At 36.9% G+C, this 27,463-nt stretch overlaps 1 non-coding gene and 55 pseudogenes across 1 annotated transcript; all 56 read right to left on the bottom strand.

The window, feature by feature from the left end:
* Positions 1 to 280: 280 nt before the first annotated feature.
* Positions 281 to 399, bottom strand: LOC124334194 (annotated as a pseudogene).
* A 284-nt stretch (positions 400 to 683) lies between these two features.
* Positions 684 to 802, bottom strand: LOC124331083 (annotated as a pseudogene).
* Positions 803 to 1,086: 284 nt separating this feature from the next.
* On the bottom strand, positions 1,087 to 1,205 carry LOC124331081 (annotated as a pseudogene).
* A 284-nt stretch (positions 1,206 to 1,489) lies between these two features.
* LOC124331080 lies at positions 1,490 to 1,608 on the bottom strand (annotated as a pseudogene).
* Positions 1,609 to 1,892: 284 nt separating this feature from the next.
* LOC124331079 lies at positions 1,893 to 2,011 on the bottom strand (annotated as a pseudogene).
* Positions 2,012 to 2,295: 284 nt separating this feature from the next.
* LOC124331078 lies at positions 2,296 to 2,414 on the bottom strand (annotated as a pseudogene).
* A 414-nt stretch (positions 2,415 to 2,828) lies between these two features.
* LOC124334193 lies at positions 2,829 to 2,947 on the bottom strand (annotated as a pseudogene).
* Positions 2,948 to 3,361: 414 nt separating this feature from the next.
* On the bottom strand, positions 3,362 to 3,480 carry LOC124334192 (annotated as a pseudogene).
* A 284-nt stretch (positions 3,481 to 3,764) lies between these two features.
* On the bottom strand, positions 3,765 to 3,883 carry LOC124333555 (annotated as a pseudogene).
* Positions 3,884 to 4,167: 284 nt separating this feature from the next.
* Positions 4,168 to 4,286, bottom strand: LOC124331077 (annotated as a pseudogene).
* A 414-nt stretch (positions 4,287 to 4,700) lies between these two features.
* LOC124334289 lies at positions 4,701 to 4,819 on the bottom strand (annotated as a pseudogene).
* A 414-nt stretch (positions 4,820 to 5,233) lies between these two features.
* On the bottom strand, positions 5,234 to 5,352 carry LOC124331076 (annotated as a pseudogene).
* Positions 5,353 to 5,636: 284 nt separating this feature from the next.
* On the bottom strand, positions 5,637 to 5,755 carry LOC124331075 (annotated as a pseudogene).
* A 414-nt stretch (positions 5,756 to 6,169) lies between these two features.
* Positions 6,170 to 6,288, bottom strand: LOC124331073 (annotated as a pseudogene).
* Positions 6,289 to 6,702: 414 nt separating this feature from the next.
* Positions 6,703 to 6,821, bottom strand: LOC124331072 (annotated as a pseudogene).
* Positions 6,822 to 7,235: 414 nt separating this feature from the next.
* On the bottom strand, positions 7,236 to 7,354 carry LOC124331071 (annotated as a pseudogene).
* Positions 7,355 to 7,768: 414 nt separating this feature from the next.
* On the bottom strand, positions 7,769 to 7,887 carry LOC124331070 (annotated as a pseudogene).
* Positions 7,888 to 8,301: 414 nt separating this feature from the next.
* LOC124331069 lies at positions 8,302 to 8,420 on the bottom strand (annotated as a pseudogene).
* A 284-nt stretch (positions 8,421 to 8,704) lies between these two features.
* LOC124332989 lies at positions 8,705 to 8,823 on the bottom strand. Its single transcript, XR_006916863.1, has one exon. It is a non-coding gene; the product is annotated as a 5S ribosomal RNA (ribosomal RNA).
* Positions 8,824 to 9,237: 414 nt separating this feature from the next.
* Positions 9,238 to 9,356, bottom strand: LOC124331068 (annotated as a pseudogene).
* Positions 9,357 to 9,770: 414 nt separating this feature from the next.
* Positions 9,771 to 9,889, bottom strand: LOC124331067 (annotated as a pseudogene).
* Positions 9,890 to 10,302: 413 nt separating this feature from the next.
* Positions 10,303 to 10,421, bottom strand: LOC124331066 (annotated as a pseudogene).
* Positions 10,422 to 10,833: 412 nt separating this feature from the next.
* LOC124331065 lies at positions 10,834 to 10,952 on the bottom strand (annotated as a pseudogene).
* Positions 10,953 to 11,366: 414 nt separating this feature from the next.
* LOC124329577 lies at positions 11,367 to 11,486 on the bottom strand (annotated as a pseudogene).
* Positions 11,487 to 11,899: 413 nt separating this feature from the next.
* On the bottom strand, positions 11,900 to 12,018 carry LOC124331064 (annotated as a pseudogene).
* Positions 12,019 to 12,302: 284 nt separating this feature from the next.
* Positions 12,303 to 12,422, bottom strand: LOC124335514 (annotated as a pseudogene).
* Positions 12,423 to 12,836: 414 nt separating this feature from the next.
* Positions 12,837 to 12,955, bottom strand: LOC124331062 (annotated as a pseudogene).
* Positions 12,956 to 13,372: 417 nt separating this feature from the next.
* On the bottom strand, positions 13,373 to 13,491 carry LOC124331061 (annotated as a pseudogene).
* Positions 13,492 to 14,305: 814 nt separating this feature from the next.
* On the bottom strand, positions 14,306 to 14,424 carry LOC124331060 (annotated as a pseudogene).
* Positions 14,425 to 14,708: 284 nt separating this feature from the next.
* LOC124331059 lies at positions 14,709 to 14,827 on the bottom strand (annotated as a pseudogene).
* A 414-nt stretch (positions 14,828 to 15,241) lies between these two features.
* On the bottom strand, positions 15,242 to 15,360 carry LOC124331058 (annotated as a pseudogene).
* A 414-nt stretch (positions 15,361 to 15,774) lies between these two features.
* On the bottom strand, positions 15,775 to 15,893 carry LOC124331057 (annotated as a pseudogene).
* Positions 15,894 to 16,307: 414 nt separating this feature from the next.
* Positions 16,308 to 16,426, bottom strand: LOC124331056 (annotated as a pseudogene).
* Positions 16,427 to 16,840: 414 nt separating this feature from the next.
* On the bottom strand, positions 16,841 to 16,959 carry LOC124331055 (annotated as a pseudogene).
* A 414-nt stretch (positions 16,960 to 17,373) lies between these two features.
* Positions 17,374 to 17,492, bottom strand: LOC124331054 (annotated as a pseudogene).
* Positions 17,493 to 17,906: 414 nt separating this feature from the next.
* LOC124331053 lies at positions 17,907 to 18,025 on the bottom strand (annotated as a pseudogene).
* Positions 18,026 to 18,309: 284 nt separating this feature from the next.
* LOC124331051 lies at positions 18,310 to 18,428 on the bottom strand (annotated as a pseudogene).
* Positions 18,429 to 18,842: 414 nt separating this feature from the next.
* On the bottom strand, positions 18,843 to 18,961 carry LOC124331050 (annotated as a pseudogene).
* Positions 18,962 to 19,245: 284 nt separating this feature from the next.
* LOC124329990 lies at positions 19,246 to 19,364 on the bottom strand (annotated as a pseudogene).
* Positions 19,365 to 19,778: 414 nt separating this feature from the next.
* On the bottom strand, positions 19,779 to 19,897 carry LOC124331049 (annotated as a pseudogene).
* A 284-nt stretch (positions 19,898 to 20,181) lies between these two features.
* On the bottom strand, positions 20,182 to 20,300 carry LOC124331048 (annotated as a pseudogene).
* A 414-nt stretch (positions 20,301 to 20,714) lies between these two features.
* Positions 20,715 to 20,833, bottom strand: LOC124331047 (annotated as a pseudogene).
* Positions 20,834 to 21,117: 284 nt separating this feature from the next.
* Positions 21,118 to 21,236, bottom strand: LOC124331045 (annotated as a pseudogene).
* A 414-nt stretch (positions 21,237 to 21,650) lies between these two features.
* LOC124331044 lies at positions 21,651 to 21,769 on the bottom strand (annotated as a pseudogene).
* A 414-nt stretch (positions 21,770 to 22,183) lies between these two features.
* On the bottom strand, positions 22,184 to 22,302 carry LOC124331043 (annotated as a pseudogene).
* Positions 22,303 to 22,586: 284 nt separating this feature from the next.
* On the bottom strand, positions 22,587 to 22,705 carry LOC124331042 (annotated as a pseudogene).
* Positions 22,706 to 23,119: 414 nt separating this feature from the next.
* LOC124335269 lies at positions 23,120 to 23,238 on the bottom strand (annotated as a pseudogene).
* Positions 23,239 to 23,522: 284 nt separating this feature from the next.
* On the bottom strand, positions 23,523 to 23,641 carry LOC124331041 (annotated as a pseudogene).
* A 284-nt stretch (positions 23,642 to 23,925) lies between these two features.
* LOC124331039 lies at positions 23,926 to 24,044 on the bottom strand (annotated as a pseudogene).
* Positions 24,045 to 24,458: 414 nt separating this feature from the next.
* LOC124331038 lies at positions 24,459 to 24,577 on the bottom strand (annotated as a pseudogene).
* Positions 24,578 to 24,861: 284 nt separating this feature from the next.
* LOC124331037 lies at positions 24,862 to 24,980 on the bottom strand (annotated as a pseudogene).
* A 284-nt stretch (positions 24,981 to 25,264) lies between these two features.
* LOC124331036 lies at positions 25,265 to 25,383 on the bottom strand (annotated as a pseudogene).
* A 414-nt stretch (positions 25,384 to 25,797) lies between these two features.
* Positions 25,798 to 25,916, bottom strand: LOC124331035 (annotated as a pseudogene).
* Positions 25,917 to 26,200: 284 nt separating this feature from the next.
* Positions 26,201 to 26,319, bottom strand: LOC124331034 (annotated as a pseudogene).
* Positions 26,320 to 26,603: 284 nt separating this feature from the next.
* LOC124331033 lies at positions 26,604 to 26,722 on the bottom strand (annotated as a pseudogene).
* Positions 26,723 to 27,136: 414 nt separating this feature from the next.
* LOC124331032 lies at positions 27,137 to 27,255 on the bottom strand (annotated as a pseudogene).
* Between the last annotated feature and the right edge of the window lie 208 nt (positions 27,256 to 27,463).

Raw genomic sequence — 27,463 nt, 5'->3', positions numbered from 1 at the left:
CTCGCAATGAAATTTATCAAGAATCATTCCTATAGATGAATTGAACCTATCTCTATGCCATTGATATTTTTGATCTACGAATTTGGACTGGTAACCATCGCGATTAAAAAACGCGATAAACTTTGAAAAACTCTCAATGGAATTGATCCAGAATCATTCTTATAGATGAATTGAACCTATCTCTAAGGCATTGAAATTTTTTATCTACGAATTTGGACTGGTAATTATCGTGATTGAAAAAAAATTTCAAGAAGTTTGTTATTGAAAACAAACTGTTCATCGCCAACGACATCCCGTATTCCCAAGCGGTCACCCTTCCAAGTACTAACGGGACTCGACGTAACTTAACTTCTGGGAGCTGACGAAACCAGGTGCGTTCTACGTGATATGGCCGTTGACATTCAAAAATGAAAATTTACCCTCCCAGTCCCAATGGATGAATAGAAAATCACTTCAAAGTGATAGAAATGTTTGTTCATTGAATTTGGACTCGTAACCATCGCGAATAAAAAAGCGCGATAAACTTTGAAAAACTCGCAATGAAATTTATCCAGAATCATTCAAATAGATGAATTGAACCTATCTCTATGCCATTGAAATTTTTTATCTAAGAATTTGGACTGGTAACCATCGTGATTGAAAAAAAATTTCAAGAAGTTTGTTATTGAAAACAAACTGTTCATCGCCAACGACATCCCGTATTCCCAAGCGGTCACCCTTCCAAGTACTAACGGGACTCGACGTAACTTAACTTCTGGGAGCTGACGAGACCAGGTGCGTTCTACGTGATATGGCCGTTGACATTCAAAAATGAAAATTTACCCTCCCAGTCCCAATGGATGAATAGAAAATCACTTCAAAGTGATAGAAATGTTTGTTCATTGAATTTGGACTCGTAACCATCGCGAATAAAAAAGCGCGATAAACTTTGAAAAACTCGCAATGAAATTTATCCAGAATCATTCAAATAGATGAATTGAACCTATCTCTATGCCATTGAAATTTTTTATCTAAGAATTTGGACTGGTAACCATCGTGATTGAAAAAAAATTTCAAGAAGTTTGTTATTGAAAACAAACTGTTCATCGCCAACGACATCCCGTATTCCCAAGCGGTCACCCTTCCAAGTACTAACGGGACTCGACGTAACTTAACTTCTGGGAGCTGACGAGACCAGGTGCGTTCTACGTGATATGGCCGTTGACATTCAAAAATGAAAATTTACCCTCCCAGTCCCAATGGATGAATAGAAAATCACTTCAAAGTGATAGAAATGTTTGTTCATTGAATTTGGACTCGTAACCATCGCGAATAAAAAAGCGCGATAAACTTTGAAAAACTCGCAATGAAATTTATCCAGAATCATTCAAATAGATGAATTGAACCTATCTCTATGCCATTGAAATTTTTTATCTAAGAATTTGGACTGGTAACCATCGTGATTGAAAAAAAATTTCAAGAAGTTTGTTATTGAAAACAAACTGTTCATCGCCAACGACATCCCGTATTCCCAAGCGGTCACCCTTCCAAGTACTAACGGGACTCGACGTAACTTAACTTCTGGGAGCTGACGAGACCAGGTGCGTTCTACGTGATATGGCCGTTGACATTCAAAAATGAAAATTTACCCTCCCATTCCCAATGGATGAATAGAAAATCACTTCAAAGTGATAGAAATGTTTGTTCATTGAATTTGGACTCGTAACCATCGCGAATAAAAAAGCGCGATAAACTTTGAAAAACTCGCAATGAAATTTATCCAGAATCATTCAAATAGATGAATTGAACCTATCTCTATGCCATTGAAATTTTTTATCTAAGAATTTGGACTGGTAACCATCGTGATTGAAAAAAAATTTCAAGAAGTTTGTTATTGAAAACAAACTGTTCATCGCCAACGACATCCCGTATTCCCAAGCGGTCACCCTTCCAAGTACTAACGGGACTCGACGTAACTTAACTTCTGGGAGCTGACGAGACCAGGTGCGTTCTACGTGATATGGCCGTTGACATTCAAAAATGAAAATTTACCCTCCCATTCCCAATGGATGAATAGAAAATCACTTCAAAGTGATAGAAATGTTTGTTCATTGAATTTGGACTCGTAACCATCGCGAATAAAAAAGCGCGATAAACTTTGAAAAACTCGCAATGAAATTTATCCAGAATCATTCAAATAGATGAATTGAACCTATCTCTATGCCATTGAAATTTTTTATCTAAGAATTTGGACTGGTAACCATCGTGATTGAAAAAAAATTTCAAGAAGTTTGTTATTGAAAACAAACTGTTCATCGCCAACGACATCCCGTATTCCCAAGCGGTCACCCTTCCAAGTACTAACGGGACTCGACGTAACTTAACTTCTGGGAGCTGACGAGACCAGGTGCGTTCTACGTGATATGGCCGTTGACATTCAAAAATGAAAATTTACCCTCCCAGTCCCAATGGATGAATAGAAAATCACTTCAAAGTGATAGAAATGTTTGTTCATTGAATTTGGACTCGTAACCATCGCGAATAAAAAAGCGCGATAAACTTTGAAAAACTCGCAATGAAATTTATCCAGAATCATTCCTATAGATGAATTGAACCTATCTCTATGCCATTGATATTTTTGATCTACGAATTTGGACTGGTAACCATCGCGATTAAAAAACGCGATAAACTTTGAAAAACTCTCAATGGAATTGATCCAGAATCATTCTTATAGATGAATTGAACCTATCTCTAAGGCATTGAAATTTTTTATCTACGAATTTGGACTGGTAATTATCGTGATTGAAAAAAAATTTCAAGAAGTTTGTTATTGAAAACAAACTGTTCATCGCCAACGACATCCCGTATTCCCAAGCGGTCACCCTTCCAAGTACTAACGGGACTCGACGTAACTTAACTTCTGGGAGCTGACGAAACCAGGTGCGTTCTACGTGATATGGCCGTTGACATTCAAAAATGAAAATTTACCCTCCCAGTCCCAATGGATGAATAGAAAATCACTTCAAAGTGATAGAAATGTTTGTTCATTGAATTTGGACTCGTAACCATCGCGAATAAAAAAGCGCGATAAACTTTGAAAAACTCGCAATGAAATTTATCCAGAATCATTCAAATAGATGAATTGAACCTATCTCTATGCCATTGATATTTTTGATCTACGAATTTGGACTGGTAACCATCGCGATTAAAAAACGCGATAAACTTTGAAAAACTCTCAATGGAATTGATCCAGAATCATTCTTATAGATGAATTGAACCTATCTCTAAGGCATTGAAATTTTTTATCTACGAATTTGGACTGGTAATTATCGTGATTGAAAAAAAATTTCAAGAAGTTTGTTATTGAAAACAAACTGTTCATCGCCAACGACATCCCGTATTCCCAAGCGGTCACCCTTCCAAGTACTAACGGGACTCGACGTAACTTAACTTCTGGGAGCTGACGAAACCAGGTGCGTTCTACGTGATATGGCCGTTGACATTCAAAAATGAAAATTTACCCTCCCAGTCCCAATGGATGAATAGAAAATCACTTCAAAGTGATAGAAATGTTTGTTCATTGAATTTGGACTCGTAACCATCGCGAATAAAAAAGCGCGATAAACTTTGAAAAACTCGCAATGAAATTTATCCAGAATCATTCAAATAGATGAATTGAACCTATCTCTATGCCATTGAAATTTTTTATCTAAGAATTTGGACTGGTAACCATCGTGATTGAAAAAAAATTTCAAGAAGTTTGTTATTGAAAACAAACTGTTCATCGCCAACGACATCCCGTATTCTCAAGCGGTCACCCTTCCAAGTACTAACGGGACTCGACGTAACTTAACTTCTGGGAGCTGACGAGACCAGGTGCGTTCTACGTGATATGGCCGTTGACATTCAAAAATGAAAATTTACCCTCCCAGTCCCAATGGATGAATAGAAAATCACTTCAAAGTGATAGAAATGTTTGTTCATTGAATTTGGACTCGTAACCATCGCGAATAAAAAAGCGCGATAAACTTTGAAAAACTCGCAATGAAATTTATCCAGAATCATTCAAATAGATGAATTGAACCTATCTCTATGCCATTGAAATTTTTTATCTAAGAATTTGGACTGGTAACCATCGTGATTGAAAAAAAATTTCAAGAAGTTTGTTATTGAAAACAAACTGTTCATCGCCAACGACATCCCGTATTCCCAAGCGGTCACCCTTCCAAGTACTAACGGGACTCGACGTAACTTAACTTCTGGGAGCTGACGAGACCAGGTGCGTTCTACGTGATATGGCCGTTGACATTCAAAATTGAAAATTTACCCTCCCAGTCCCAATGGATGAATAGAAAATCACTTCAAAGTGATAGAAATGTTTGTTCATTGAATTTGGACTCGTAACCATCGCGAATAAAAAAGCGCGATAAACTTTGAAAAACTCGCAATGAAATTTATCCAGAATCATTCCTATAGATGAATTGAACCTATCTCTATGCCATTGATATTTTTGATCTACGAATTTGGACTGGTAACCATCGCGATTAAAAAACGCGATAAACTTTGAAAAACTCTCAATGGAATTGATCCAGAATCATTCTTATAGATGAATTGAACCTATCTCTAAGGCATTGAAATTTTTTATCTACGAATTTGGACTGGTAATTATCGTGATTGAAAAAAAATTTCAAGAAGTTTGTTATTGAAAACAAACTGTTCATCGCCAACGACATCCCGTATTCCAAAGCGGTCACCCTTCCAAGTACTAACGGGACTCGACGTAACTTAACTTCTGGGAGCTGACGAGACCAGGTGCGTTCTACGTGATATGGCCGTTGACATTCAAAAATGAAAATTTACCCTCCCAGTCCCAATGGATGAATAGAAAATCACTTCAAAGTGATAGAAATGTTTTTTCATTGAATTTGGACTCGTAACCATCGCGAATAAAAAAGCGCGATAAACTTTGAAAAACTCGCAATGAAATTTATCCAGAATCATTCCTATAGATGAATTGAACCTATCTCTATGCCATTGATATTTTTGATCTACGAATTTGGACTGGTAACCATCGCGATTAAAAAACGCGATAAACTTTGAAAAACTCTCAATGGAATTGATCCAGAATCATTCTTATAGATGAATTGAACCTATCTCTAAGGCATTGAAATTTTTTATCTACGAATTTGGACTGGTAATTATCGTGATTGAAAAAAAATTTCAAGAAGTTTGTTATTGAAAACAAACTGTTCATCGCCAACGACATCCCGTATTCCCAAGCGGTCACCCTTCCAAGTACTAACGGGACTCGACGTAACTTAACTTCTGGGAGCTGACGAGACCAGGTGCGTTCTACGTGATATGGCCGTTGACATTCAAAAATGAAAATTTACCCTCCCAGTCCCAATGGATGAATAGAAAATCACTTCAAAGTGATAGAAATGTTTGTTCATTGAATTTGGACTCGTAACCATCGCGAATAAAAAAGCGCGATAAACTTTGAAAAACTCGCAATGAAATTTATCCAGAATCATTCAAATAGATGAATTGAACCTATCTCTATGCCATTGAAATTTTTTATCTAAGAATTTGGACTGGTAACCATCGTGATTGAAAAAAAATTTCAAGAAGTTTGTTATTGAAAACAAACTGTTCATCGCCAACGACATCCCGTATTCCCAAGCGGTCACCCTTCCAAGTACTAACGGGACTCGACGTAACTTAACTTCTGGGAGCTGACGAGACCAGGTGCGTTCTACGTGATATGGCCGTTGACATTCAAAAATGAAAATTTACCCTCCCAGTCCCAATGGATGAATAGAAAATCACTTCAAAGTGATAGAAATGTTTTTTCATTGAATTTGGACTCGTAACCATCGCGAATAAAAAAGCGCGATAAACTTTGAAAAACTCGCAATGAAATTTATCCAGAATCATTCCTATAGATGAATTGAACCTATCTCTATGCCATTGATATTTTTGATCTACGAATTTGGACTGGTAACCATCGCGATTAAAAAACGCGATAAACTTTGAAAAACTCTCAATGGAATTGATCCAGAATCATTCTTATAGATGAATTGAACCTATCTCTAAGGCATTGAAATTTTTTATCTACGAATTTGGACTGGTAACCATCGTGATTGAAAAAAAATTTCAAGAAGTTTGTTATTGAAAACAAACTGTTCATCGCCAACGACATCCCGTATTCCCAAGCGGTCACCCTTCCAAGTACTAACGGGACTCGACGTAACTTAACTTCTGGGAGCTGACGAGACCAGGTGCGTTCTACGTGATATGGCCGTTGACATTCAAAAATGAAAATTTACCCTCCCAGTCCCAATGGATGAATAGAAAATCACTTCAAAGTGATAGAAATGTTTTTTCATTGAATTTGGACTCGTAACCATCGCGAATAAAAAAGCGCGATAAACTTTGAAAAACTCGCAATGAAATTTATCCAGAATCATTCCTATAGATGAATTGAACCTATCTCTATGCCATTGATATTTTTGATCTACGAATTTGGACTGGTAACCATCGCGATTAAAAAACGCGATAAACTTTGAAAAACTCTCAATGGAATTGATCCAGAATCATTCTTATAGATGAATTGAACCTATCTCTATGCCATTGAAATTTTTTATCTAAGAATTTGGACTGGTAACCATCGTGATTGAAAAAAAATTTCAAGAAGTTTGTTATTGAAAACAAACTGTTCATCGCCAACGACATCCCGTATTCCCAAGCGGTCACCCTTCCAAGTACTAACGGGACTCGACGTAACTTAACTTCTGGGAGCTGACGAGACCAGGTGCGTTCTACGTGATATGGCCGTTGACATTCAAAAATGAAAATTTACCCTCCCAGTCCCAATGGATGAATAGAAAATCACTTCAAAGTGATAGAAATGTTTTTTCATTGAATTTGGACTCGTAACCATCGCGAATAAAAAAGCGCGATAAACTTTGAAAAACTCGCAATGAAATTTATCCAGAATCATTCCTATAGATGAATTGAACCTATCTCTATGCCATTGATATTTTTGATCTACGAATTTGGACTGGTAACCATCGCGATTAAAAAACGCGATAAACTTTGAAAAACTCTCAATGGAATTGATCCAGAATCATTCTTATAGATGAATTGAACCTATCTCTAAGGCATTGAAATTTTTTATCTACGAATTTGGACTGGTAACCATCGTGATTGAAAAAAAATTTCAAGAAGTTTGTTATTGAAAACAAACTGTTCATCGCCAACGACATCCCGTATTCCCAAGCGGTCACCCTTCCAAGTACTAACGGGACTCGACGTAACTTAACTTCTGGGAGCTGACGAGACCAGGTGCGTTCTACGTGATATGGCCGTTGACATTCAAAAATGAAAATTTACCCTCCCAGTCCCAATGGATGAATAGAAAATCACTTCAAAGTGATAGAAATGTTTTTTCATTGAATTTGGACTCGTAACCATCGCGAATAAAAAAGCGCGATAAACTTTGAAAAACTCGCAATGAAATTTATCCAGAATCATTCCTATAGATGAATTGAACCTATCTCTATGCCATTGATATTTTTGATCTACGAATTTGGACTGGTAACCATCGCGATTAAAAAACGCGATAAACTTTGAAAAACTCTCAATGGAATTGATCCAGAATCATTCTTATAGATGAATTGAACCTATCTCTATGCCATTGAAATTTTTTATCTAAGAATTTGGACTGGTAACCATCGTGATTGAAAAAAAATTTCAAGAAGTTTGTTATTGAAAACAAACTGTTCATCGCCAACGACATCCCGTATTCCCAAGCGGTCACCCTTCCAAGTACTAACGGGACTCGACGTAACTTAACTTCTGGGAGCTGACGAGACCAGGTGCGTTCTACGTGATATGGCCGTTGACATTCATAAATGAAAATTTACCCTCCCAGTCCCAATGGATGAATAGAAAATCACTTCAAAGTGATAGAAATGTTTTTTCATTGAATTTGGACTCGTAACCATCGCGAATAAAAAAGCGCGATAAACTTTGAAAAACTCGCAATGAAATTTATCCAGAATCATTCCTATAGATGAATTGAACCTATCTCTATGCCATTGATATTTTTGATCTACGAATTTGGACTGGTAACCATCGCGATTAAAAAACGCGATAAACTTTGAAAAACTCTCAATGGAATTGATCCAGAATCATTCTTATAGATGAATTGAACCTATCTCTAAGGCATTGAAATTTTTTATCTACGAATTTGGACTGGTAATTATCGTGATTGAAAAAAAATTTCAAGAAGTTTGTTATTGAAAACAAACTGTTCATCGCCAACGACATCCCGTATTCCCAAGCGGTCACCCTTCCAAGTACTAACGGGACTCGACGTAACTTAACTTCTGGGAGCTGACGAGACCAGGTGCGTTCTACGTGATATGGCCGTTGACATTCAAAAATGAAAATTTACCCTCCCAGTCCCAATGGATGAATAGAAAATCACTTCAAAGTGATAGAAATGTTTGTTCATTGAATTTGGACTCGTAACCATCGCGAATAAAAAAGCGCGATAAACTTTGAAAAACTCGCAATGAAATTTATCCAGAATCATTCAAATAGATGAATTGAACCTATCTCTATGCCATTGAAATTTTTTATCTAAGAATTTGGACTGGTAACCATCGTGATTGAAAAAAAATTTCAAGAAGTTTGTTATTGAAAACAAACTGTTCATCGCCAACGACATCCCGTATTCCCAAGCGGTCACCCTTCCAAGTACTAACGGGACTCGACGTAACTTAACTTCTGGGAGCTGACGAGACCAGGTGCTTTCTACGTGATATGGCCGTTGACATTCAAAAATGAAAATTTACCCTCCCAGTCCCAATGGATGAATAGAAAATCACTTCAAAGTGATAGAAATGTTTTTTCATTGAATTTGGACTCGTAACCATCGCGAATAAAAAAGCGCGATAAACTTTGAAAAACTCGCAATGAAATTTATCCAGAATCATTCCTATAGATGAATTGAACCTATCTCTATGCCATTGATATTTTTGATCTACGAATTTGGACTGGTAACCATCGCGATTAAAAAACGCGATAAACTTTGAAAAACTCTCAATGGAATTGATCCAGAATCATTCTTATAGATGAATTGAACCTATCTCTAAGGCATTGAAATTTTTTATCTACGAATTTGGACTGGTAACCATCGTGATTGAAAAAAAATTTCAAGAAGTTTGTTATTGAAAACAAACTGTTCATCGCCAACGACATCCCGTATTCCCAAGCGGTCACCCTTCCAAGTACTAACGGGACTCGACGTAACTTAACTTCTGGGAGCTGACGAGACCAGGTGCGTTCTACGTGATATGGCCGTTGACATTCAAAAATGAAAATTTACCCTCCCAGTCCCAATGGATGAATAGAAAATCACTTCAAAGTGATAGAAATGTTTTTTCATTGAATTTGGACTCGTAACCATCGCGAATAAAAAAGCGCGATAAACTTTGAAAAACTCGCAATGAAATTTATCCAGAATCATTCCTATAGATGAATTGAACCTATCTCTATGCCATTGATATTTTTGATCTACGAATTTGGACTGGTAACCATCGCGATTAAAAAACGCGATAAACTTTGAAAAACTCTCAATGGAATTGATCCAGAATCATTCTTATAGATGAATTGAACCTATCTCTAAGGCATTGAAATTTTTTATCTACGAATTTGGACTGGTAACCATCGTGATTGAAAAAAAATTTCAAGAAGTTTGTTATTGAAAACAAACTGTTCATCGCCAACGACATCCCGTATTCCCAAGCGGTCACCCTTCCAAGTACTAACGGGACTCGACGTAACTTAACTTCTGGGAGCTGACGAGACCAGGTGCGTTCTACGTGATATGGCCGTTGACATTCAAAATGAAAATTTACCCTCCCAGTCCCAATGGATGAATAGAAAATCACTTCAAAGTGATAGAAATGTTTTTTCATTGAATTTGGACTCGTAACCATCGCGAATAAAAAAGCGCGATAAACTTTGAAAAACTCGCAATGAAATTTATCCAGAATCATTCCTATAGATGAATTGAACCTATCTCTATGCCATTGATATTTTTGATCTACGAATTTGGACTGGTAACCATCGCGATTAAAAAACGCGATAAACTTTGAAAAACTCTCAATGGAATTGATCCAGAATCATTCTTATAGATGAATTGAACCTATCTCTAAGGCATTGAAATTTTTTATCTACGAATTTGGACTGGTAACCATCGTGATTGAAAAAAAATTTCAAGAAGTTTGTTATTGAAAACAAACTGTTCATCGCCAACGACATCCCGTATTCCCAAGCGGTCACCCTTCCAAGTACTAACGGGACTCGACGTAACTTAACTTCTGGGAGCTGACGAGACCAGGTGCGTTCTACGTGATATGGCCGTTGACATTCAAAAATGAAAATTTACCCTCCCAGTCCCAATGGATGAATAGAAAATCACTTCAAAGTGATAGAAATGTTTTTCATTGAATTTGGACTCGTAACCATCGCGAATAAAAAAGCGCGATAAACTTTGAAAAACTCGCAATGAATTTATCCAGAATCATTCCTATAGATGAATTGAACCTATCTCTATGCCATTGATATTTTTGATCTACGAATTTGGACTGGTAACCATCGCGATTAAAAAACGCGATAAACTTTGAAAAACTCTCAATGGAATTGATCCAGAATCATTCTTATAGATGAATTGAACCTATCTCTAAGGCATTGAAATTTTTTATCTACGAATTTGGACTGGTAATTATCGTGATTGAAAAAAAATTTCAAGAAGTTTGTTATTGAAAACAAACTGTTCATCGCCAACGACATCCCGTATTCCCAAGCGGTCACCCTTCCAAGTACTAACGGGACTCGACGTAACTTAACTTCTGGGAGCTGACGAGACCAGGTGCGTTCTACGTGATATGGCCGTTGACATTCAAAAATGAAAATTTACCCTCCCAGTCCCAATGGATGAATAGAAAATCACTTCAAAGTGATAGAATGTTTTTTTCATTGAATTTGGACTCGTAACCATCGCGAATAAAAAAGCGCGATAAACTTTGAAAAACTCGCAATGAAATTTATCCAGAATCATTCCTATAGATGAATTGAACCTATCTCTATGCCATTGATATTTTTGATCTACGAATTTGGACTGGTAACCATCGCGATTAAAAAACGCGATAAACTTTGAAAAACTCTCAATGGAATTGATCCAGAATCATTCTTATAGATGAATTGAACCTATCTCTATGCCATTGAAATTTTTTATCTAAGAATTTGGACTGGTAACCATCGTGATTGAAAAAAAATTTCAAGAAGTTTGTTATTGAAAACAAACTGTTCATCGCCAACGACATCCCGTATTCCCCAAGCGGTCACCCTTCCAAGTACTAACGGGACTCGACGTAACTTAACTTCTGGGAGCTGACGAGACCAGGTGCGTTCTACGTGATATGGCCGTTGACATTCAAAAATGAAAATTTACCCTCCCAGTCCCAATGGATGAATAGAAAATCACTTCAAAGTGATAGAAATGTTTTTTCATTGAATTTGGACTCGTAACCATCGCGAATAAAAAAGCGCGATAAACTTGAAAAACTCGCAATGAAATTTATCCAGAATCATTCCTATAGATGAATTGAACCTATCTCTATGCCATTGATATTTTTGATCTACGAATTTGGACTGGTAACCATCGCGATTAAAAAACGCGATAAACTTTGAAAAACTCTCAATGGAATTGATCCAGAATCATTCTTATAGATGAATTGAACCTATCTCTAAGGCATTGAAATTTTTTATCTACGAATTTGGACTGGTAATTATCGTGATTGAAAAAAAATTTCAAGAAGTTTGTTATTGAAAACAAACTGTTCATCGCCAACGACATCCCGTATTCCCAAGCGGTCACCCTTCCAAGTACTAACGGGACTCGACGTAACTTAACTTCTGGGAGCTGACGAGACCAGGTGCGTTCTACGTGATATGGCCGTTGACATTCAAAAATGAAAATTTACCCTCCCAGTCCCAATGGATGAATAGAAAATCACTTCAAAGTGATAGAAATGTTTGTTCATTGAATTTGGACTCGTAACCATCGCGAATAAAAAAGCGCGATAAACTTTGAAAAACTCGCAATGAAATTTATCCAGAATCATTCCTATAGATGAATTGAACCTATCTCTATGCCATTGAAATTTTTTATCTAAGAATTTGGACTGGTAACCATCGTGATTGAAAAAAAATTTCAAGAAGTTTGTTATTGAAAACAAACTGTTCATCGCCAACGACATCCCGTATTCCCAAGCGGTCACCCTTCCAAGTACTAACGGGACTCGACGTAACTTAACTTCTGGGAGCTGACGAGACCAGGTGCGTTCTACGTGATATGGGCCGTTGACATTCAAAAATGAAAATTTACCCTCCCAGTCCCAATGGATGAATAGAAAATCACTTCAAAGTGATAGAAATGTTTTTTCATTGAATTTGGACTCGTAACCATCGCGAATAAAAAAGCGCGATAAACTTTGAAAAACTCGCAATGAAATTTATCCAGAATCATTCCTATAGATGAATTGAACCTATCTCTATGCCATTGATATTTTTGATCCACGAATTTGGACTGGTAACCATCGCGATTAAAAAACGCGATAAACTTTGAAAAACTCTCAATGGAATTGATCCAGAATCATTCTTATAGATGAATTGAACCTATCTCTATGCCATTGAAATTTTTTATCTAAGAATTTGGACTGGTAACCATCGTGATTGAAAAAAAATTTCAAGAAGTTTGTTATTGAAAACAAACTGTTCATCGCCAACGACATCCCGTATTCCCAAGCGGTCACCCTTCCAAGTACTAACGGGACTCGACGTAACTTAACTTCTGGGAGCTGACGAGACCAGGTGCGTTCTACGTGATATGGCCGTTGACATTCAAAAATGAAAATTTACCCTCCCAGTCCCAATGGATGAATAGAAAATCACTTCAAAGTGATAGAAATGTTTTTTCATTGAATGTGGACTCGTAACCATCGCGAATAAAAAAGCGCGATAAACTTTGAAAAACTCGCAATGAAATTTATCCAGAATCATTCCTATAGATGAATTGAACCTATCTCTATGCCATTGATATTTTTGATCTACGAATTTGGACTGGTAACCATCGCGATTAAAAAAACGCGATAAACTTTGAAAAACTCTCAATGGAATTGATCCAGAATCATTCTTATAGATGAATTGAACCTATCTCTAAGGCATTGAAATTTTTTATCTACGAATTTGGACTGGTAATTATCGTGATTGAAAAAAAAATTTCAAGAAGTTTGTTATTGAAAACAAAACTGTTCATCGCCAACGACATCCCGTATTCCCAAGCGGTCACCCTTCCAAGTACTAACGGGACTCGACGTAACTTAACTTCTGGGAGCTGACGAGACCAGGTGCGTTCTACGTGATATGGCCGTTGACATTCAAAAATGAAAATTTACCCTCCCAGTCCCAATGGATGAATAGAAAATCACTTCAAAGTGATAGAAATGTTTGTTCATTGAATTTGGACTCGTAACCATCGCGAATAAAAAAGCGCGATAAACTTTGAAAAACTCGCAATGAAATTTATCCAGAATCATTCCTATAGATGAATTGAACCTATCTCTATGTGCCATTGAAATTTTTTATCTAAGAATTTGGACTGGTAACCATCGTGATTGAAAAAAAATTTCAAGAAATTTGTTATTGAAAACAAACTATTCATCGCCAACGACATCCCGTATTCCCAAGCGGTCACCCTTCCAAGTACTAACGGGACTCGACGTAACTTAACTTCTGGGAGCTGACGAGACCAGGTCCGTTCTACGTGATATTTGACATTCAAAAATGAAAATTTACCCTCCCAGTCCCAATGGATGAATAGAAAATCACTTCAAAGTGATAGAAATGTTTTTTCATTGAATTTGGACTCGTAACCATCGCGAATAAAAAAGCGCGATAAACTTTGAAAAACTCGCAATGAAATTTATCCAGAATCATTCCTATAGATGAATTGAACCTATCTCTATGCCATTGATATTTTTGATCTACGAATTTGGACTGGTAACCATCGCGATTAAAAAACGCGATAAACTTTGAAAAACTCTCAATGGAATTGATCCAGAATCATTCTTATAGATGAATTGAACCTATCTCTAAGGCATTGAAATTTTTTATCTACGAATTTGGACTGGTAATTATCGTGATTGAAAAAAAATTTCAAGAAGTTTGTTATTGAAAACAAACTGTTCATCGCCAACGACATCCCGTATTCCCAAGCGGTCACCCTTCCAAGTACTAACGGGACTCGACGTAACTTAACTTCTGGGAGCTGACGAGACCAGGTGCGTTCTACGTGATATGGCCGTTGACATTCAAAAATGAAAATTTACCCTCCCAGTCCCAATGGATGAATAGAAAATCACTTCAAAGTGATAGAAATGTTTGTTCATTGAATTTGGACTCGCAACCATCGCGAATAAAAAAGCGCGATAAACTTTGAAAAACTCGCAATGAAATTTATCCAGAATCATTCCTATAGATGAATTGAACCTATCTCTATGCCATTGAAATTTTTTATCTAAGAATTTGGACTGGTAACCATCGTGATTGAAAAAAAATTTCAAGAAGTTTGTTATTGAAAACAAACTGTTCATCGCCAACGACATCCCGTATTCCCAAGCGGTCACCCTTCCAAGTACTAACGGGACTCGACGTAACTTAACTTCTGGGAGCTGACGAGACCAGGTGCGTTCTACGTGATATGGCCGTTGACATTCAAAAATGAAAATTTACCCTCCCAGTCCCAATGGATGAATAGAAAATCACTTCAAAGTGATAGAAATGTTTTTTCATTGAATTTGGACTCGTAACCATCGCGAATAAAAAAGCGCGATAAACTTTGAAAAACTCGCAATGAAATTTATCCAGAATCATTCCTATAGATGAATTGAACCTATCTCTATGCCATTGATATTTTTGATCTACGAATTTGGACTGGTAACCATCGCGATTAAAAAACGCGATAAACTTTGAAAAACTCTCAATGGAATTGATCCAGAATCATTCTTATAGATGAATTGAACCTATCTCTAAGGCATTGAAATTTTTTATCTACGAATTTGGACTGGTAACCATCGTGATTGAAAAAAAATTTCAAGAAGTTTGTTATTGAAAACAAACTGTTCATCGCCAACGACATCCCGTATTCCCAAGCGGTCACCCTTCCAAGTACTAACGGGACTCGACGTAACTTAACTTCTGGGAGCTGACGAGACCAGGTGCGTTCTACGTGATATGGCCGTTGACATTCAAAAATGAAAATTTACCCTCCCAGTCCCAATGGATGAATAGAAAATCACTTCAAAGTGATAGAAATGTTTTTTCATTGAATTTGGACTCGTAACCATCGCGAATAAAAAAGCGCGATAAACTTTGAAAAACTCGCAATGAAATTTATCCAGAATCATTCCTATAGATGAATTGAACCTATCTCTATGCCATTGATATTTTTGATCTACGAATTTGCACTGGTAACCATCGCGATTAAAAAACGCGATAAACTTTGAAAAACTCTCAATGGAATTGATCCAGAATCATTCTTATAGATGAATTGAACCTATCTCTAAGGCATTGAAATTTTTTATCTACGAATTTGGACTGGTAATTATCGTGATTGAAAAAAAATTTCAAGAAGTTTGTTATTGAAAACAAACTGTTCATCGCCAACGACATCCCGTATTCCCAAGCGGTCACCCTTCCAAGTACTAACGGGACTCGACGTAACTTAACTTCTGGGAGCTGACGAGACCAGGTGCGTTCTACGTGATATGGCCGTTGACATTCAAAAATGAAAATTTACCCTCCCAGTCCCAATGGATGAATAGAAAATCACTTCAAAGTGATAGAAATGTTTTTTCATTGAATTTGGACTCGTAACCATCGCGAATAAAAAAGCGCGATAAACTTTGAAAAACTCGCAATGAAATTTATCCAGAATCATTCCTATAGATGAATTGAACCTATCTCTATGCCATTGATATTTTTGATCTACGAATTTGCACTGGTAACCATCGCGATTAAAAAACGCGATAAACTTTGAAAAACTCTCAATGGAATTGATCCAGAATCATTCTTATAGATGAATTGAACCTATCTCTAAGGCATTGAAATTTTTTATCTACGAATTTGGACTGGTAACCATCGTGATTGAAAAAAAATTTCAAGAAGTTTGTTATTGAAAACAAACTGTTCATCGCCAACGACATCCCGTATTCCCAAGCGGTCACCCTTCCAAGTACTAACGGGACTCGACGTAACTTAACTTCTGGGAGCTGACGAGACCAGGTGCGTTCTACGTGATATGGCCGTTGACATTCAAAAATGAAAATTTACCCTCCCAGTCCCAATGGATGAATAGAAAATCACTTCAAAGTGATAGAAATGTTTTTTCATTGAATTTGGACTCGTAACCATCGCGAATAAAAAAGCGCGATAAACTTTGAAAAACTCGCAATGAAATTTATCCAGAATCATTCCTATAGATGAATTGAACCTATCTCTATGCCATTGATATTTTTGATCTACGAATTTGCACTGGTAACCATCGCGATTAAAAAACGCGATAAACTTTGAAAAACTCTCAATGGAATTGATCCAGAATCATTCTTATAGATGAATTGAACCTATCTCTAAGGCATTGAAATTTTTTATCTACGAATTTGGACTGGTAATTATCGTGATTGAAAAAAAATTTCAAGAAGTTTGTTATTGAAAACAAACTGTTCATCGCCAACGACATCCCGTATTCCCAAGCGGTCACCCTTCCAAGTACTAACGGGACTCGACGTAACTTAACTTCTGGGAGCTGACGAGACCAGGTGCGTTCTACGTGATATGGCCGTTGACATTCAAAAATGAAAATTTACCCTCCCAGTCCCAATGGATGAATAGAAAATCACTTCAAAGTGATAGAAATGTTTTTTCATTGAATTTGGACTCGTAACCATCGCGAATAAAAAAGCGCGATAAACTTTGAAAAACTCGCAATGAAATTTATCCAGAATCATTCCTATAGATGAATTGAACCTATCTCTATGCCATTGATATTTTTGATCTACGAATTTGCACTGGTAACCATCGCGATTAAAAAACGCGATAAACTTTGAAAAACTCTCAATGGAATTGATCCAGAATCATTCTTATAGATGAATTGAACCTATCTCTAAGGCATTGAAATTTTTTATCTACGAATTTGGACTGGTAATTATCGTGATTGAAAAAAAATTTCAAGAAGTTTGTTATTGAAAACAAACTGTTCATCGCCAACGACATCCCGTATTCCCAAGCGGTCACCCTTCCAAGTACTAACGGGACTCGACGTAACTTAACTTCTGGGAGCTGACGAGACCAGGTGCGTTCTACGTGATATGGCCGTTGACATTCAAAAATGAAAATTTACCCTCCCAGTCCCAATGGATGAATAGAAAATCACTTCAAAGTGATAGAAATGTTTTTTCATTGAATTTGGACTCGTAACCATCGCGAATAAAAAAGCGCGATAAACTTTGAAAAACTCGCAATGAAATTTATCCAGAATCATTCCTATAGATGAATTGAACCTATCTCTATGCCATTGATATTTTTGATCTACGAATTTGGACTGGTAACCATCGCGATTAAAAAACGCGATAAACTTTGAAAAACTCTCAATGGAATTGATCCAGAATCATTCTTATAGATGAATTGAACCTATCTCTAAGGCATTGAAATTTTTTATCTACGAATTTGGACTGGTAATTATCGTGATTGAAAAAAAATTTCAAGAAGTTTGTTATTGAAAACAAACTGTTCATCGCCAACGACATCCCGTATTCCCAAGCGGTCACCCTTCCAAGTACTAACGGGACTCGACGTAACTTAACTTCTGGGAGCTGACGAGACCAGGTGCGTTCTACGTGATATGGCCGTTGACATTCAAAAATGAAAATTTACCCTCCCAGTCCCAATGGATGAATAGAAAATCACTTCAAAGTGATAGAAATGTTTGTTCATTGAATTTGGACTCGTAACCATCGCGAATAAAAAAGCGCGATAAACTTTGAAAAACTCGCAATGAAATTTATCCAGAATCATTCAAATAGATGAATTGAACCTATCTCTATGCCATTGAAATTTTTTATCTAAGAATTTGGACTGGTAACCATCGTGATTGAAAAAAAATTTCAAGAAGTTTGTTATTGAAAACAAACTGTTCATCGCCAACGACATCCCGTATTCCCAAGCGGTCACCCTTCCAAGTACTAACGGGACTCGACGTAACTTAACTTCTGGGAGCTGACGAGACCAGGTGCGTTCTACGTGATATGGCCGTTGACATTCAAAAATGAAAATTTACCCTCCCAGTCCCAATGGATGAATAGAAAATCACTTCAAAGTGATAGAAATGTTTTTTCATTGAATTTGGACTCGTAACCATCGCGAATAAAAAAGCGCGATAAACTTTGAAAAACTCGCAATGAAATTTATCCAGAATCATTCCTATAGATGAATTGAACCTATCTCTATGCCATTGATATTTTTGATCTACGAATTTGGACTGGTAACCATCGCGATTAAAAAACGCGATAAACTTTGAAAAACTCTCAATGGAATTGATCCAGAATCATTCTTATAGATGAATTGAACCTATCTCTAAGGCATTGAAATTTTTTATCTACGAATTTGGACTGGTAATTATCGTGATTGAAAAAAAATTTCAAGAAGTTTGTTATTGAAAACAAACTGTTCATCGCCAACGACATCCCGTATTCCCAAGCGGTCACCCTTCCAAGTACTAACGGGACTCGACGTAACTTAACTTCTGGGAGCTGACGAGACCAGGTGCGTTCTACGTGATATGGCCGTTGACATTCAAAAATGAAAATTTACCCTCCCAGTCCCAATGGATGAATAGAAAATCACTTCAAAGTGATAGAAATGTTTGTTCATTGAATTTGGACTCGTAACCATCGCGAATAAAAAAGCGCGATAAACTTTGAAAAACTCGCAATGAAATTTATCCAGAATCATTCAAATAGATGAATTGAACCTATCTCTATGCCATTGAAATTTTTTATCTAAGAATTTGGACTGGTAACCATCGTGATTGAAAAAAAATTTCAAGAAGTTTGTTATTGAAAACAAACTGTTCATCGCCAACGAGCTCCCGTATTCCCAAGCGGTCACCCTTCCAAGTACTAACGGGACTCGACGTAACTTAACTTCTGGGAGCTGACGAGACCAGGTGCGTTCTACGTGATATGGCCGTTGACATTCAAAAATGAAAATTTACCCTCCCAGTCCCAATGGATGAATAGAAAATCACTTCAAAGTGATAGAAATGTTTTTTCATTGAATTTGGACTCGTAACCATCGCGAATAAAAAAGCGCGATAAACTTTGAAAAACTCGCAATGAAATTTATCCAGAATCATTCCTATAGATGAATTGAACCTATCTCTATGCCATTGATATTTTTGATCTACGAATTTGCACTGGTAACCATCGCGATTAAAAAACGCGATAAACTTTGAAAAACTCTCAATGGAATTGATCCAGAATCATTCTTATAGATGAATTGAACCTATCTCTAAGGCATTGAAATTTTTTATCTACGAATTTGGACTGGTAACCATCGTGATTGAAAAAAAATTTCAAGAAGTTTGTTATTGAAAACAATCTGTTCATCGCCAACGACATCCCGTATTCCCAAGCGGTCACCCTTCCAAGTACTAACGGGACTCGACGTAACTTAACTTCTGGGAGCTGACGAGACCAGGTGCGTTCTACGTGATATGGCCGTTGACATTCAAAAATGAAAATTTACCCTCCCAGTCCCAATGGATAAATAGAAAATCACTTCAAAGTGATAGAAATGTTTGTTCATTGAATTTGGACTCGTAACCATCGCGAATAAAAAAGCGCGATAAACTTTGAAAAACTCGCAATGAAATTTATCCAGAATCATTCAAATAGATGAATTGAACCTATCTCTATGCCATTGAAATTTTTTATCTAAGAATTTGGACTGGTAACCATCGTGATTGAAAAAAAATTTCAAGAAGTTTGTTATTGAAAACAAACTGTTCATCGCCAACGACATCCCGTATTCCCAAGCGGTCACCCTTCCAAGTACTAACGGGACTCGACGTAACTTAACTTCTGGGAGCTGACGAGACCAGGTGCGTTCTACGTGATATGGCCGTTGACATTCAAAAATGAAAATTTACCCTCCCAGTCCCAATGGATAAATAGAAAATCACTTCAAAGTGATAGAAATGTTTGTTCATTGAATTTGGACTCGTAACCATCGCGAATAAAAAAGCGCGATAAACTTTGAAAAACTCGCAATGAAATTTATCCAGAATCATTCCTATAGATGAATTGAACCTATCTCTATGCCATTGATATTTTTGATCTACGAATTTGCACTGGTAACCATCGCGATTAAAAAACGCGATAAACTTTGAAAAACTCTCAATGGAATTGATCCAGAATCATTCTTATAGATGAATTGAACCTATCTCTAAGGCATTGAAATTTTTTATCTACGAATTTGGACTGGTAACCATCGTGATTGAAAAAAAATTTCAAGAAGTTTGTTATTGAAAACAATCTGTTCATCGCCAACGACATCCCGTATTCCCAAGCGGTCACCCTTCCAAGTACTAACGGGACTCGACGTAACTTAACTTCTGGGAGCTGACGAGACCAGGTGCGTTCTACGTGATATGGCCGTTGACATTCAAAAATGAAAATTTACCCTCCCAGTCCCAATGGATAAATAGAAAATCACTTCAAAGTGATAGAAATGTTTGTTCATTGAATTTGGACTCGTAACCATCGCGAATAAAAAAGCGCGATAAACTTTGAAAAACTCGCAATGAAATTTATCCAGAATCATTCAAATAGATGAATTGAACCTATCTCTATGCCATTGAAATTTTTTATCTAAGAATTTGGACTGGTAACCATCGTGATTGAAAAAAAATTTCAAGAAGTTTGTTATTGAAAACAAACTGTTCATCGCCAACGACATCCCGTATTCCCAAGCGGTCACCCTTCCAAGTACTAACGGGACTCGACGTAACTTAACTTCTGGGAGCTGACGAGACCAGGTGCGTTCTACGTGATATGGCCGTTGACATTCAAAAATGAAAATTTACCCTCCCAGTCCCAATGGATGAATAGAAAATCACTTCAAAGTGATAGAAATGTTTTTTCATTGAATTTGGACTCGTAACCATCGCGAATAAAAAAGCGCGATAAACTTTGAAAAACTCGCAATGAAATTTATCCAGAATCATTCCTATAGATGAATTGAACCTATCTCTATGGCATTGATATTTTTGATCTACGAATTTGGACTGGTAACCATCGCGATTAAAAAACGCGATAAACTTTGAAAAACTCTCAATGGAATTGATCCAGAATCATTCTTATAGATGAATTGAACCTATCTCTAAGGCATTGAAATTTTTTATCTACGAATTTGGACTGGTAATTATCGTGATTGAAAAAAAATTTCAAGAAGTTTGTTATTGAAAACAAACTGTTCATCGCCAACGACATCCCGTATTCCCAAGCGGTCACCCTTCCAAGTACTAACGGGACTCGACGTAACTTAACTTCTGGGAGCTGACGAGACCAGGTGCGTTCTACGTGATATGGCCGTTGACATTCAAAAATGAAAATTTACCCTCCCAGTCCCAATGGATGAATAGAAAATCACTTCAAAGTGATAGAAATGTTTTTTCATTGAATTTGGACTCGTAACCATCGCGAATAAAAAAGCGCGATAAACTTTGAAAAACTCGCAATGAAATTTATCCAGAATCATTCCTATAGATGAATTGAACCTATCTCTATGCCATTGATATTTTTGATCTACGAATTTGGACTGGTAACCATCGCGATTAAAAAACGCGATAAACTTTGAAAAACTCTCAATGGAATAGATCCAGAATCATTCTTATAGATGAATTGAACCTATCTCTAAGGCATTGAAATTTTTTATCTACGAATTTGGACTGGTAATTATCGTGATTGAAAAAAAATTTCAAGAAGTTTGTTATTGAAAACAAACTGTTCATCGCCAACGACATCCCGTATTCCCAAGCGGTCACCCTTCCAAGTACTAACGGGACTCGACGTAACTTAACTTCTGGGAGCTGACGAGACCAGGTGCGTTCTACGTGATATGGCCGTTGACATTCAAAAATGAAAATTTACCCTCCCAGTCCCAATGGATGAATAGAAAATCACTTCAAAGTGATAGAAATGTTTGTTCATTGAATTTGGACTCGTAACCATCGCGAATAAAAAAGCGCGATAAACTTTGAAAAACTCGCAATGAAATTTATCCAGAATCATTCAAATAGATGAATTGAACCTATCTCTATGCCATTGAAATTTTTTATCTAAGAATTTGGACTGGTAACCATCGTGATTGAAAAAAAATTTCAAGAAGTTTGTTATTGAAAACAAACTGTTCATCGCCAACGACATCCCGTATTCCCAAGCGGTCACCCTTCCAAGTACTAACGGGACTCGACGTAACTTAACTTCTGGGAGCTGACGAGACCAGGTGCGTTCTACGTGATATGGCCGTTGACATTCAAAAATGAAAATTTACCCTCCCAGTCCCAATGGATGAATAGAAAATCACTTCAAAGTGATAGAAATGTTTTTTCATTGAATTTGGACTCGTAACCATCGCGAATAAAAAAGCGCGATAAACTTTGAAAAACTCGCAATGAAATTTATCCAGAATCATTCCTATAGATGAATTGAACCTATCTCTATGCCATTGATATTTTTGATCTACGAATTTGGACTGGTAACCATCGCGATTAAAAAACGCGATAAACTTTGAAAAACTCTCAATGGAATTGATCCAGAATCATTCTTATAGATGAATTGAACCTATCTCTAAGGCATTGAAATTTTTTATCTACGAATTTGGACTGGTAACCATCGTGATTGAAAAAAAATTTCAAGAAGTTTGTTATTGAAAACAAACTGTTCATCGCCAACGACATCCCGTATTCCCAAGCGGTCACCCTTCCAAGTACTAACGGGACTCGACGTAACTTAACTTATGGGAGCTGACGAGACCAGGTGCGTTCTACGTGATATGGCCGTTGACATTCAAAAATGAAAATTTACCCTCCCAGTCCCAATGGATGAATAGAAAATCACTTCAAAGTGATAGAAATGTTTGTTCATTGAATTTGGACTCGTAACCATCGCGAATAAAAAAGCGCGATAAACTTTGAAAAACTCGCAATGAAATTTATCCAGAATCATTCAAATAGATGAATTGAACCTATCTCTATGCCATTGAAATTTTTTATCTAAGAATTTGGACTGGTAACCATCGTGATTGAAAAAAAATTTCAAGAAGTTTGTTATTGAAAACAAACTGTTCATCGCCAACGACATCCCGTATTCCCAAGCGGTCACCCTTCCAAGTACTAACGGGACTCGACGTAACTTAACTTCTGGGAGCTGACGAGACCAGGTGCGTTCTACGTGATATGGCCGTTGACATTCAAAAATGAAAATTTACCCTCCCAGTCCCAATGGATGAATAGAAAATCACTTCAAAGTGATAGAAATGTTTGTTCATTGAATTTGGACTCGTAACCATCGCGAATAAAAAAGCGCGATAAACTTTGAAAAACTCGCAATGAAATTTATCCAGAATCATTCAAATAGATGAATTGAACCTATCTCTATGCCATTGAAATTTTTTATCTAAGAATTTGGACTGGTAACCATCGTGATTGAAAAAAAATTTCAAGAAGTTTGTTATTGAAAACAAACTGTTCATCGCCAACGACATCCCGTATTCCCAAGCGGTCACCCTTCCAAGTACTAACGGGACTCGACGTAACTTAACTTCTGGGAGCTGACGAGACCAGGTGCGTTCTACGTGATATGGCCGTTGACATTCAAAAATGAAAATTTACCCTCCCAGTCCCAATGGATGAATAGAAAATCACTTCAAAGTGATAGAAATGTTTTTTCATTGAATTTGGACTCGTAACCATCGCGAATAAAAAAGCGCGATAAACTTTGAAAAACTCGCAATGAAATTTATCCAGAATCATTCCTATAGATGAATTGAACCTATCTCTATGCCATTGATATTTTTGATCTACGAATTTGGACTGGTAACCATCGCGATTAAAAAACGCGATAAACTTTGAAAAACTCTCAATGGAATTGATCCAGAATCATTCTTATAGATGAATTGAACCTATCTCTAAGGCATTGAAATTTTTTATCTACGAATTTGGACTGGTAATTATCGTGATTGAAAAAAAATTTCAAGAAGTTTGTTATTGAAAACAAACTGTTCATCGCCAACGACATCCCGTATTCCCAAGCGGTCACCCTTCCAAGTACTAACGGGACTCGACGTAACTTAACTTCTGGGAGCTGACGAGACCAGGTGCGTTCTACGTGATATGGCCGTTGACATTCAAAAATGAAAATTTACCCTCCCAGTCCCAATGGATGAATAGAAAATCACTTCAAAGTGATAGAAATGTTTGTTCATTGAATTTGGACTCGTAACCATCGCGAATAAAAAAGCGCGATAAACTTTGAAAAACTCGCAATGAAATTTATCCAGAATCATTCAAATAGATGAATTGAACCTATCTCTATGCCATTGAAATTTTTTATCTAAGAATTTGGACTGGTAACCATCGTGATTGAAAAAAAATTTCAAGAAGTTTGTTATTGAAAACAAACTGTTCATCGCCAACGACATCCCGTATTCCCAAGCGGTCACCCTTCCAAGTACTAACGGGACTCGACGTAACTTAACTTCTGGGAGCTGACGAGACCAGGTGCGTTCTACGTGATATGGCCGTTGACATTCAAAAATGAAAATTTACCCTCCCAGTCCCAATGGATGAATAGAAAATCACTTCAAAGTGATAGAAATGTTTGTTCATTGAATTTGGACTCGTAACCATCGCGAATAAAAAAGCGCGATAAACTTTGAAAAACTCGCAATGAAATTTATCCAGAATCATTCAAATAGATGAATTGAACCTATCTCTATGCCATTGAAATTTTTTATCTAAGAATTTGGACTGGTAACCATCGTGATTGAAAAAAAATTTCAAGAAGTTTGTTATTGAAAACAAACTGTTCATCGCCAACGACATCCCGTATTCCCAAGCGGTCACCCTTCCAAGTACTAACGGGACTCGACGTAACTTAACTTCTGGGAGCTGACGAGACCAGGTGCGTTCTACGTGATATGGCCGTTGACATTCAAAAATGAAAATTTACCCTCCCAGTCCCAATGGATGAATAGAAAATCACTTCAAAGTGATAGAAATGTTTTTTCATTGAATTTGGACTCGTAACCATCGCGAATAAAAAAGCGCGATAAACTTTGAAAAACTCGCAATGAAATTTATCCAGAATCATTCCTATAGATGAATTGAACCTATCTCTATGCCATTGATATTTTTGATCTACGAATTTGGACTGGTAACCATCGCGATTAAAAAACGCGATAAACTTTGAAAAACTCTCAATGGAATTGATCCAGAATCATTCTTATAGATGAATTGAACCTATCTCTAAGGCATTGAAATTTTTTATCTACGAATTTGGACTGGTAATTATCGTGATTGAAAAAAAATTTCAAGAAGTTTGTTATTGAAAACAAACTGTTCATCGCCAACGACATCCCGTATTCCCAAGCGGTCACCCTTCCAAGTACTAACGGGACTCGACGTAACTTAACTTCTGGGAGCTGACGAGACCAGGTGCGTTCTACGTGATATGGCCGTTGACATTCAAAAATGAAAATTTACCCTCCCAGTCCCAATGGATGAATAGAAAATCACTTCAAAGTGATAGAAATGTTTGTTCATTGAATTTGGACTCGTAACCATCGCGAATAAAAAAGCGCGATAAACTTTGAAAAACTCGCAATGAAATTTATCCAGAATCATTCAAATAGATGAATTGAACCTATCTCTATGCCATTGAAATTTTTTATCTAAGAATTTGGACTGGTAACCATCGTGATTGAAAAAAAATTTCAAGAAGTTTGTTATTGAAAACAAACTGTTCATCGCCAACGACATCCCGTATTCCCAAGCGGTCACCCTTCCAAGTACTAACGGGACTCGACGTAACTTAACTTCTGGGAGCTGACGAGACCAGGTGCGTTCTACGTGATATGGCCGTTGACATTCAAAAATGAAAATTTACCCTCCCAGTCCCAATGGATGAATAGAAAATCACTTCAAAGTGATAGAAATGTTTGTTCATTGAATTTGGACTCGTAACCATCGCGAATAAAAAAGCGCGATAAACTTTGAAAAACTCGCAATGAAATTTATCCAGAATCATTCAAATAGATGAATTGAACCTATCTCTATGCCATTGAAATTTTTTATCTAAGAATTTGGACTGGTAACCATCGTGATTGAAAAAAAATTTCAAGAAGTTTGTTATTGAAAACAAACTGTTCATCGCCAACGACATCCCGTATTCCCAAGCGGTCACCCTTCCAAGTACTAACGGGACTCGACGTAACTTAACTTCTGGGAGCTGACGAGACCAGGTGCGTTCTACGTGATATGGCCGTTGACATTCAAAAATGAAAATTTACCCTCCCAGTCCCAATGGATGAATAGAAAATCACTTCAAAGTGATAGAAATGTTTTTTCATTGAATTTGGACTCGTAACCATCGCGAATAAAAAAGCGCGATAAACTTTGAAAAACTCGCAATGAAATTTATCCAGAATCATTCCTATAGATGAATTGAACCTATCTCTATGCCATTGATATTTTTGATCTACGAATTTGCACTGGTAACCATCGCGATTAAAAAACGCGATAAACTTTGAAAAACTCTCAATGGAATTGATCCAGAATCATTCTTATAGATGAATTGAACCTATCTCTAAGGCATTGAAATTTTTTATCTACGAATTTGGACTGGTAATTATCGTGATTGAAAAAAAATTTCAAGAAGTTTGTTATTGAAAACAAACTGTTCATCGCCAACGACATCCCGTATTCCCAAGCGGTCACCCTTCCAAGTACTAACGGGACTCGACGTAACTTAACTTCTGGGAGCTGACGAGACCAGGTGCGTTCTACGTGATATGGCCGTTGACATTCAAAAATGAAAATTTACCCTCCCAGTCCCAATGGATGAATAGAAAATCACTTCAAAGTGATAGAAATGTTTTTTCATTGAATTTGGACTCGTAACCATCGCGAATAAAAAAGCGCGATAAACTTTGAAAAACTCGCAATGAAATTTATCCAGAATCATTCCTATAGATGAATTGAACCTATCTCTATGCCATTGATATTTTTGAT

Source organism: Daphnia pulicaria, chromosome 3 (assembly GCF_021234035.1).
Source record: "Daphnia pulicaria isolate SC F1-1A chromosome 3, SC_F0-13Bv2, whole genome shotgun sequence".
Taxonomy (NCBI): Eukaryota; Metazoa; Arthropoda; class Branchiopoda; order Diplostraca; family Daphniidae; genus Daphnia; species Daphnia pulicaria.
The sequence above is the reverse complement of the archived record's forward strand: the minus strand, read 5'-3'. Positions and strand labels throughout refer to the sequence as shown.